This window comes from Cydia amplana, chromosome 8 (assembly GCF_948474715.1).
Source record: "Cydia amplana chromosome 8, ilCydAmpl1.1, whole genome shotgun sequence".
Classification (NCBI taxonomy): Eukaryota; Metazoa; Arthropoda; class Insecta; order Lepidoptera; family Tortricidae; genus Cydia; species Cydia amplana.
The window spans coordinates 17,635,490-17,647,815 of record NC_086076.1 but is presented as its reverse complement, the minus strand read 5'-3'; positions in this window follow the sequence as shown (position 1 = coordinate 17,647,815).

Below are 12,326 nucleotides of genomic sequence, written 5' to 3'. Positions count from 1 at the left end.
GTAATATTTTAATCCCATCACCAATCGGGATCGTTTAGATTTCGCGGCTGCGTATCGTATCCGTTCGGAATTTGTAATTACGAAGCAACGTCTCGGATCAAAATCAGAGGGCCTACCGTGAACCACGTTCGACGTTTTGTCTCCCTGTCACACTTACGTACGAATTTACAAGTGCGACAGAGAGGCAACACGTCGAACGTGATTCGCCCAACGCTGTAAAAGTATTCGTCTTGTTCGGTTCTCGGCAACAGAATATATGGGAGTAGTTCATGGGGATGGATAGTTGGCATTCCTTTTAGTTGTTTACGAGTTTAGTTTAGATAACTCGTTCAAGCATATTGGTTTTTACGTACAAATACGTACGTTAAAATTATAGTTAATGACAAAGCAATGTCATTATCCCCATAAGTACATGTAGGTATTCAATTTGAGTTGAAGTTGAGTTTTTGCGCAGACATTACGTACATCACAGCTAAATTGTGGAAGGAACTGTTCACCTGCGGTATTTCCAGACCGATACGACCTTCAAACCTTCAAAAAAAGAGCGTACCATACAAAAGCTGGCAACGCACTTGTTTACAACCCCTCTGGTGTTGCGGGTATCCAGGGGCGACGGTAATTATACAAATACAAATACAAATACAAATACAAATACAAATAATTTATTGAGAAAAGTATAGTACAGTGGTTGCTCTTAAAGACTAAGAATTTATAAAGACAAGTGATTTACAAATGCCTGAACTAGGATTCCCTGTGTTTCAGGCAGCGAAGGACAATATTAACTATTTATTAATTATTCACTTAATTATAAACTATAAGTAGTACACAATATAAGTCTTATTACCTGAACAAAAAAGTAGGTTCTTAAGTATTAAATATCAGAATACAGTAGGCAGTAGGTAATCATTTTACGACTATTAGTAAGTTCTCTGTATCATCGTACGTCATTTTTTGAAAGGCGCGTCGTAGAGTATTCTTGCAACAAGCATAGCTAAGTGGGTATAAGTCTAGTGTTGCATTTAACCTGTTGTACAAAAATGGGCCCAAAAAAGACAAAGAATCTAGATGAAAATACTTATTTTCTTTGTACGGTTTGCATGCATATAATATCTTTGCGCCTTTTATTTCTATAATCAGTGTTGAAAGGAGTTCTGGCGTGCTGCTTTAGTACTGTGCAGTGTTGGCCGTAATGTGTAATTCTAATTAACAATTAATCATTTCCATTAACCATTAAATCCGCAATTAGTCAATTGCATTACGCATCAATTTAAATTAAGTTAATTAGAATTGAATTTTGAGACGTTTAATTACATTGATTGTCAATCTAAATTAACGTTTAATGCAATTAAATCAATTTTTTCATAAACTAATAATTAATGTTACTATTGCTTAGAAACTTGGAGCTAGGTATTAAAATTAAAAATAAGCATATGAATACAAGCTTCAGTGAATTATCAGGTCGTGATATTTTAAAATGAGACAGCAAAATGACCCTGAAACCTGGCAGTAGGTACCTACTGGAACTCAGGTTTGGTGCAACATAGACACACGCCGTTTAGGCTATTCGACTCGTCACAATGAGCACTTGGGAGAGCAATACCCAAGATGGAAGTGATGCTGAACCTTGGCTGTACCTAGTGGAACTCAGGTTTGGTGCAACATAGACACACGCCGTTTTGGTCATCCGACTCGTCTTGATGAGCACTTGGGAGAGCAGTACCCAAGATAGAGCTGATGCTGAACCCTGGCAGTACCTAATGGAACTCAGGATTGGTGCAACATAGACAAACGCCGTTTTAGTCATCCGACTCGTCTTGATGAGCACTTGGGAGAGCAGTACCCAAGATAGAGCTGATGCTGAACCCTGGCAGTACCTAATGGAACTCAGGTTTGGTGCAACATAGACAAACGCCGTTTTGGTCATCCGACTCGTCTTGATGAGCACTTGGGAGAGCAGTATCCAAGATAGAGCTGATGCTGAACCCTGGCAGTACCTAATGGAACTCAGGTTTGGTGTAACATAGACAAACGCCGGTTTGGTCATCCGACTCGTCTTGATGAGCACTTGGGAGAGCAGTACCCAAGATAGAGCTGATGCTGAACCCTGGCAGTACCTAATGGAACTCAGGTTTGGTGCAACATAGACAAACGCCGTTTTGGTCATCCGACTCGTCTTGATGAGCACTTGGGAGAGCAGTACCCAAGATAGAGCTGATGCTGAACCCTGGCAGTACCTAGTGGAACTCAGGTTTGGTGCAACATAGACACACGCCGTTTTGGTCATCCGACTCGTCTTGATGAGCACTTGGGAGAGCAGTACCCAAGATTGAGCTGATGCTGAACCCTGGCAGAACCTAATGGAACTCAGGTTTGGTGCAACATAGACAAACGCCGTTTTGGTCATCCGACTCGTCTTGATGAGCACTTGGGAGAGCAGTGCCCAAGATAGAGCTGATGCTAAACCGTGGCAGTACCTAATGGAACTCAGGTCTGGTGCAAAATAGACAAACGCCGTTTTGGTCATCCGACTCGTCTTGATGAGCACTTGGGAGAGCAGTACCCAAGATAGAGCTGATGCTGAACCCTGGCAGTACCTAGTGGAACTCAGGTTTGGTGCAACATAGACAAACGCCGTTTTAGTCATCCGACTCGTCTTGATGAGCACTTGGGAGAGCAGTACCCAAGATAGAGCTGATGCTGAACCCTGGCAGTACCTAATGGAACTCAGGCTTTGTGCAACATAGACAAACGCCGTTTTGGTCATCCGACTCGTCTTGATGAGCACTTGGGAGAGCAGTACCCAAGATAGAGCTGATGCTGAACCCTGGCAGTACCTAGTGGAACTCAGGTTTGGTGCAACATAGACAAACGCCGTTTTAGTCATCCGACTCGTCTTGATGAGCACTTGGGAGAGCAGTACCCAAGATAGAGCTGATGCTGAACCCTGGCAGTACCTAATGGAACTCAGGTTTCGTGCAACATAGACAAACGCCGGTTTGGTCATCCGACTCGTCTTGATGAGCACTTGGGAGAGCAGTACCCAAGATAGAGCTGATGCTGAACCCTGGCAGTACCTAATGGAACTCAGGTTTGGTGCAACATAGACAAACGCCGTTTTGGTCATCCGACTCGTCTTGATGAGCACTTGGGAGAGCAGTATCCAAGATAGAGCTGATGCTGAACCCTGGCAGTACCTAATGGAACTCAGGTTTGGTGCAACATAGACAAACGCCGGTTTGGTCATCCGACTCGTCTTGATGAGCACTTGGGAGAGCAGTACCCAAGATAGAGCTGATGCTGAACCCTGGCAGTTCCTAATGGAACTCAGGTTTGGTGCAACATAGACAAACGCCGTTTTGGTCATCCGACTCGTCTTGATGAGCACTTGGGAGAGCAGTACCCAAGATAGAGCTGATGCTGAACCCTGGCAGTACCTAGTGGAACTCAGGTTTGGTGCAACATAGACACACGCCGTTTTGGTCATCCGACTCGTCTTGATGAGCGCTTGGGAGAGCAGTACCCAAGATTGAGCTGATGCTGAACCCTGGCAGTACCTAATGGAACTCAGATTTGGTGCAACATAGACAAACGCTGTTTTGGTCATCCGACTCGTCTTGATGAGCACTTGGGAGAGCAGTACCCAAGATAGAGCTGATGCTGAACCCTGGCTGTACTTAGTGGAACTCAGGTTTGGTGCAACATAGACAAACGCCGTTTTGGTCATCCGACTCGTCTTAATGAGCACTTGGGAGAGCAGTACCCAAGATAGAGCTAATGCTGAACCCTGGCTGTACCTAGTGGAACTCAGGTTTGGTGCAACATAGACAAACGCCGTTTTGGTCATCCGTCACATCTTGACGAGCACTTGGGAGAGCAGTACCCAAGATAGAGCTGATGCTGAACCCTGACGGATGACCTAAATAGCGTGGGCCTATGTTGCACCAAACCTGAGTTCCATTAGGTACTGCCAGGGTTCAGCATCAGCTCTATCTTGGGTACTGCTCTCCCAAGTGCTCATCAAGACGAGTCGGATGACTAAAACGGCGTTTGTCTATGTTGCACCAAACCTGAGTTCCACTAGGTACTGCCAGGGTTCAGCATCAGCTCTATCTTGGGTACTGCTCTCCCAAGTGCTCATCAAGACGAGTCGGATGACCAAAACGGCGTTTGTCTATGTTGCACCAAGCCTGAGTTCCATTAGGTACTGCCAGGGTTCAGCATCAGCTCTATCTTGGGTACTGCTCTCCCAAGTGCTCATCAAGACGAGTCGGATGACTAAAACGGCGTTTGTCTATGTTGCACCAAACCTGAGTTCCACTAGGTACTGCCAGGGTTCAGCATCAGCTCTATCTTGGGTACTGCTCTCCCAAGTGCTCATCAAGACGAGTCGGATGACCAAAACGGCGTTTGTCTATGTTGCACCAGACCTGAGTTCCATTAGGTACTGCCAGGGTTTAGCATCAGCTCTATCTTGGGCACTGCTCTCCCAAGTGCTCATCAAGACGAGTCGGATGACCAAAACGGCGTTTGTCTATGTTGCACCAAACCTGAGTTCCATTAGGTACTGCCAGGGTTCAGCATCAGCTCAATCTTGGGTACTGCTCTCCCAAGTGCTCATCAAGACGAGTCGGATGACCAAAACGGCGTGTGTCTATGTTGCACCAAACCTGAGTTCCACTAGGTACTGCCAGGGTTCAGCATCAGCTCTATCTTGGGTACTGCTCTCCCAAGTGCTCATCAAGACGAGTCGGATGACCAAAACGGCGTTTGTCTACGTTGCACCAAACCTGAGTTCCATTAGGTACTGCCAGGGTTCAGCATCAGCTCTATCTTGGGTACTGCTCTCCCAAGTGCTCATTAAGACGAGTCGGATGACCAAAACGGCGTTTGTCTATGTTGCACCAAACCTGAGTTCCACTAAGTACAGCCAGGGTTCAGCATCAGCTCTATCTTGGGTACTGCTCTCCCAAGTGCTCATCAAGACGAGTCGGATGACCAAAACGGCGTTTGTCTATGTTGCACCAAATCTGAGTTCCATTAGGTACTGCCAGGGTTCAGCATCAGCTCAATCTTGGGTACTGCTCTCCCAAGCGCTCATCAAGACGAGTCGGATGACCAAAACGGCGTGTGTCTATGTTGCACCAAACCTGAGTTCCACTAGGTACTGCCAGGGTTCAGCATCAGCTCTATCTTGGGTACTGCTCTCCCAAGTGCTCATCAAGACGAGTCGGATGTCCAAAACGGCGTTTGTCTATGTTGCACCAAACCTGAGTTCCATTAGGTACTGCCAGGGTTCAGCATCAGCTCTATCTTGGGTACTGCTCTCCCAAGTGCTCATCAAGACGAGTCGGATGACCAAACCGGCGTTTGTCTATGTTGCACCAAACCTGAGTTCCATTAGGTACTGCCAGGGTTCAGCATCAGCTCTATCTTGGATACTGCTCTCCCAAGTGCTCATCAAGACGAGTCGGATGACCAAAACGGCGTTTGTCTATGTTGCACCAAACCTGAGTTCCATTAGGTACTGCCAGGGTTCAGCATCAGCTCTATCTTGGGTACTGCTCTCCCAAGTGCTCATCAAGATGAGTCGGATGACCAAACCGGCGTTTGTCTATGTTGCACCAAACCTGAGTTCCATTAGGTACTGCCAGGGTTCAGCATCAGCTCTATCTTGGGTACTGCTCTCCCAAGTGCTCATCAAGACGAGTCGGATGACTAAAACGGCGTTTGTCTATGTTGCACCAAACCTGAGTTCCACTAGGTACTGCCAGGGTTCAGCATCAGCTCTATCTTGGGTACTGCTCTCCCAAGTGCTCATCAAGACGAGTCGGATGACCAAAACGGCGTTTGTCTATGTTGCACCAAGCCTGAGTTCCATTAGGTACTGCCAGGGTTCAGCATCAGCTCTATCTTGGGTACTGCTCTCCCAAGTGCTCATCAAGACGAGTCGGATAACTAAAACGGCGTTTGTCTATGTTGCACCAAACCTGAGTTCCACTAGGTACTGCCAGGGTTCAGCATCAGCTCTATCTTGGGTACTGCTCTCCCAAGTGCTCATCAAGACGAGTCGGATGACCAAAACGGCGTTTGTCTATGTTGCACCAGACCTGAGTTCCATTAGGTACTGCCAGGGTTTAGCATCAGCTCTATCTTGGGCACTGCTCTCCCAAGTGCTCATCAAGACGAGTCGGATGACCAAAACGGCGTTTGTCTATGTTGCACCAAACCTGAGTTCCATTAGGTACTGCCAGGGTTCAGCATCAGCTCAATCTTGGGTACTGCTCTCCCAAGTGCTCATCAAGACGAGTCGGATGACCAAAACGGCGTGTGTCTATGTTGCACCAAACCTGAGTTCCACTAGGTACTGCCAGGGTTCAGCATCAGCTCTATCTTGGGTACTGCTCTCCCAAGTGCTCATCAAGACGAGTCGGATGACCAAAACGGCGTTTGTCTACGTTGCACCAAACCTGAGTTCCATTAGGTACTGCCAGGGTTCAGCATCAGCTCTATCTTGGGTACTGCTCTCCCAAGTGCTCATCAAGACGAGTCGGATGACCAAACCGGCGTTTGTCTATGTTACACCAAACCTGAGTTCCATTAGGTACTGCCAGGGTTCAGCATCAGCTCTATCTTGGATACTGCTCTCCCAAGTGCTCATCAAGACAAGTCGGATGACCGAAACGGCGTTTGTCTATGTTGCACCAAACCTGAGTTCCATTAGGTACTGCCAGGGTTCAGCATCAGCTCTATCTTGGGTACTGCTCTCCCAAGTGCTCATCAAGACGAGTCGGATGACTAAAACGGCGTTTGTCTATGTTGCACCAAACCTGAGTTCCATTAGGTACTGCCAGGGTTCAGCATCAGCTCTATCTTGGGTACTGCTCTCCCAAGTGCTCATCAAGACGAGTCGGATGACCAAAACGGCGTGTGTCTATGTTGCACCAAACCTGAGTTCCACTAGGTACAGCCAAGGTTCAGCATCAGCTCCATCTTGGGTACTGCTCTCCCAAGTGCTCATTGTGACGAGTCGAATAGCCTAAACGGCGTGTGTCTATGTTGCACCAAACCTGAGTTCCACTAGGTACAGCCAGGGTTCAGCATCAGCTCCATCTTGGGTACTGCTCTCCCAAGTGCTCATTGTGACGAGTCGAATAGCCTAAACGGCGTGTGTGTATGTTGCACCAAACCTGAATTCCACTAGGTACACCCAGGGTTCAGCATCAGCTCTATCTTGGGTACTGGTCTCCCAAGTGCTCATCAAGACGAGTCGGATGACCAAACGGCGTGTTTCTATGTTGCACCAAACCTGAGGTCCACTAGCTAGATAAAAATTACGGGCGCCTTTATAAAATTACGATATATTTTTGTTAATTGATAATTATCAATAATATTTTTAATTGTCATTAAAAATTGATTTAATTTTTAATGGTTTGTGAAGCATTAACCATTAATTCTTTTTAATTTTTAATGGTTCGAAATAAATTAATATTAATGCAAATTGATGTTAATGCGAATTGACAATTAATTTTCCTTCAATGGTTAATGGTTAATTCGAATTAACCTTTTCAATGGTTAATTTTTAATGGTAATTGGGATTAACGTTCGGCCAACACTGGTACTGTGCTTAATATATATAATTGACGAACAGTTAGTACTTCACATGATTTATAAAGGAGGTCAGTAGGGTATAGGAATGGGCGGGAAGTGGCTACCTTTAATAAGGCTCTTTGAGCTCTTTCTAGGGTTAGTAGTGTAGTTTTAGCTGTGCCACCCCAAGACAAGATGCAGTAAGTTAGTATCGATTGACATAGCGCAGAGTATACTTGTTTGATTAAATTTGAATCAGCGATTGAACGAAGTTTTTTAAATATAAACATTAACTTTCGAACTCTATTGCACAATGCTTCAATGTGATATTTAAAAGAGAGGGTTTCGTCTATCATGACTCCCAAATACTTGATTTTGTCAGTAATAGCTAGAGATTGACATGAGCAGAGATTATTCGAGTTTTCCTTACAGTTATGTGCGTAAAGTTTGAGGTTATGTGCGACCGGATCTGTTTTCCGCATGGAAAATCTTGCTTACAATCAGACCTGCGAGCATACTCGTAAGTTACGTTCTCGCGCGCGACTCTATACATCTATCGCGACTTCAAGCATGGACTCGCGCGCGAGACCGCAACTCATGCTAGACCGCCAGGCGATTCATCTGCTGGTTTCCACGTATATCATAAAAAGAATAACGTAAATAATAGATCTTTACCAATCGCTGAATCAGAACATATCGTGACGAAACAAAACAATGCATAGTATGCCAAATTGGTGGGATTCGTTTTTCAAGCTGACCTAGACTCGGACCACGCTAAGTTTTCATGCCAAGTGCTAGGTCAAGTCGTCCCCTGCCGGCTAAGTATACGGCCACATTTTGAGATGTATGCAATAATCATACATAAAGTGTGTTACAAATTATATTTTGAATTTTTTTTCTTACAAAGGAATGAGATAGAGAGCTGTAATTTTTTCCAACAATGGCCTTTAGTTCCAATAATATTTGGAAAAAATTGGGGATTCGTCCGTCTCATAGATTTAGAGGAAAAAAATAAAATAGTTTTGGGGTTTATCGGGTATTGTGGACCCCCAGGGGGTCGTAGGGGGTTGAAACGTTGTGCAGATTATTATCCTCTTAAAAGGCATCGTTTGGTTATAGTTTCGAACCAAAAGCTCTGGGGGAAGTTTTTCAAAGGCTATCCTACCCTTTAACTTTATTATTTTTAATTAAGATTCAATTACCAATGATCATAAATTTTGAGATGTGGCCGTATAGCAGGCAGGGGACGAAGTATGGAGCTTACAAGGATGAATGCATTCGTACTGCCAAGTTTGAGCTAAGTTAGCGTGGTCAGAGTCTAGGTTCTTAAATGCCAAAAAATGGCGGGACATCCATCGGGACATCGCTAGGAAGATGACAGCTTAAAGTAGAGATTTCTTTGTTTCTTTGTGAATGCAGCAGTTCTTTGTCGATGGTATCTAGCCGCTTAAATATGCAGCAGCAATTTTCAGCACCCAAAAACTTCCTTTCACGGCTATCGCTTTGACTCTGAAGGAAGGAGTTACATTTTTTTATTACGAGCTTTTTAAAGAAATTTCATTTATTCTTAAACCGTTTTACACTTTTTTTTATAATAACAAGTTGACATTTTTGCCTGCCTAGTTTACAAGCAAATGTATGAACTAGCACTTAACACTCATCAATTTGTCACACCTAATTGTTAAAATTAGTGTATTAAATAGAAATTAATACAATGTCTAAGCCATTGGTAAACGTTCAGGTATTTTAAACGCTAGTTTTAGGTACTGCCGGCTTAAGTTATAAGCGTCCATAACCTACAGTGTTGACTTTCTGTCAGGCAGCCTGTATGATTCTATTCCACACATCAAATTAAACTAAGAAATCCTAAGAAAACAATATAAAGCGGATTACTTAAGGTAAGTAATCCGCTGGTAAGAACTTATGTTATGACAGAGTCCCAACTTAAAGTATGTATAAGCACATTTAGAACCCTAAACTCCGGAATAGTTCAACCGTGCCCGGCTTCAATTTATCACGCCGTCATGCCCCGGACGAGTTTAGAGGAAAATAGTTCAGACAAGACTTATATTTATATATTCTAAGATAGTAGTATAAAGGCAAGATAGGGTTTTTTCATTTAAGAGGAAAGGGGAAGACCGGTTCTACATCCAAACGTATCCATACTCTTTAGACAACCTTGTGGTAGCTGGAAACTAATAACTCATAAGAATGAATAGGTCTCTTCATTAACATAATGAATAATCGATATTAAACTTTCATGAGACATATTTTAAACTGTTTATACGACAACGGTTTCACTCACTTGAATTTTTAGTCGCTATTGGCGACATGTTTCGGGCCCTTCGGGTGTCCTTCCTCAGGCTCGAGTGCTCGCGGCGACTGCAACTCGTGCACTGATCGCGCCGCCCGCCTCGTCGCTCGTTGCGCGCGCGCTGACAGGGCGGGGGCGGGGGGCGCGGTGCACTCCGCATCCGGAAGGGCCCGAAACATGTCGCCAATACCTAGCGACTAAAAATTCAATTGAGTGAAACCGTTGTCGTATAAACTGTCAGTTTATAATGAATAATGTTTCTAGTCACTCGCGCGACAGGTTTCAGTACGCGAAGCACGGCCGTCGGAACGCTGGTCGCACTGTAAAGGCTTCGTCACACAGGCGCGTTTTCCGGGCGCGGCGTGAGCGTTAGTAGAGGAAAAATATTTGCATCCTTTTTTACCGATAGGTACCAATGTATGCCTTCAGTCGCTAACCGCAAATGCTTTACGAGTATAGGACCTAATTGCTGTGTTAATGAGCCATTTTATACTCCAATCACAATAGAAACGTGAAAGTTTAAAAAGTCAAGTGAAATAATGAACGGGCGGGAATTTTTGCGAAACTTTCCGTACCTTTTAAAGTAAAGATTGGTCGCTCGGTAAATTAGTTGGCCGTCCGACTTGTGGCTAGTCCCTGTTATAGCAGTTGCAGGCGAGCTATAGTTGAAAAGTTTTTCAGAGGCAATTTTTTTTTTTTTTATTCAGTGCAAGACGAAGAAACAAGCAATGTTACCATTCTAATTATAATGACAACAAAAATATATCATTTTGATAATAAAATGCATGTTCGAATTGCCCTCAGAAAAACTGCCGTGCGACGTGTTGCCTCTCTGTCACACTTACGTACGAGTTTACAGGTGCGACAGAGAGGCAACACGTCGAACGTGGTTCGCGGTAGGTCCTCTAATTACTCACATCACTCCCGAACATAATGAAGTCGATGTAATCATTTTACATCTGACTATTAAATATAGATCACTATGAACATTGGACCAGATAAGGGCAATTTGTTCGAACAACTAGCAAAGTTCGGCTCGATTTAATTGCGCTTTCCCGAACTTAATTTCTTAGTTGGACGGTAATTGTGTGACTTATTTTATGGACTAAATCAATCATACCTGCCCATAGACTAGGAATCCTCTAGGAATAGGGGGGTGCGGGGGGACGAGGTGAGCGAATCCCGTGCCGTGATTGGTCCGTTCAAAGACACGGACCAATCACGGCACGGGATTGACTCGAAGATGGAGTAAAACTACCGTCATAGATATAATATTTGTAAAGATGGACCCTAAGCGAGCTGTCACTGTATTGCCACTTTGTTTTTATGTACGATTAACAATATGTAACCACCTTGCTGTGGCCATGTCGATAAAGTCATATCGATAAACTATCGACATTTCTTGCAATTTGAATTTTACTTGAAAAGTTTACCAATATCTAAAATGAACAAAAACGCTTTTACTCTTTATCGTGGTTATCAGATCACGATTTTATCGTCACGCCACAGCAGGGAACGAAGGGAAAGTTCAGATTTTTAATTACAATACATAAATACGTACTAAAATATGTGTTCCGCAATAATTGAATCATTTTATTATATTATAATATATTCATAATCCATTAGCATTTCAATTTTGTTTATTTTTAACGAAGAAATTGAAGCTTTAATTAATCGCTTTTCCGTTCCGCTGTGTAGCGTTTATCGATATATATTATAACATGATTAAAATCGACTTTTCACGTCCCTAAAAATGCACACATAGACGTTTTTACGCACGCATACACAGCTTTGTAACCACCAAAACGGCAACAACTGGATTTGAAGTTCGTCTTGTCAACAGTATAGTTGTCCTTGACAAGTGGCATTTTCACAAGAGGGAGGAGAGAGAAGTGATACTAGTTCCTGCGCCGTCAAAGAGAACAGACACGTTGGGGCCTTGACTACCGTATTAAGTGGCAGAGGGGGTAGCGTTACTATTACTATGCTCAGTCTAGAGGATGTCTTGTCTGTGTACCTGCCCAACGTTTGGGCAGAACAACCTCTAATTCCAAAGGAAGTTGTTTTAGATCTGTGGCTGATAATTATCATCACATTGGGAACAGCCAGCTGAGTGTCAAGTTTACGCTTGTGGTTTTCCCAAGAAAATACGTAGTAAGTATAGTAAAAATTGCATATAGAGTCTGTTCGGAAAGATAAGGGTCGTGGAATGTATTGGGCCCCATACATTTCACGACTCTTCTCTTTCCGCACAGACTCGCCTAATTTCGGCGTGGCATGTGACGTGCGATTTAAGGACAATGTTGTAAGTATGAAGTCCCTTAAATGCCGTAGATAGCATGATTTAGGCGTTGTCCGACATAATCATTATTATACATACTTATCGCATCAAATCGTTTTAGTTAGAAGGTATTGCAGCGATACG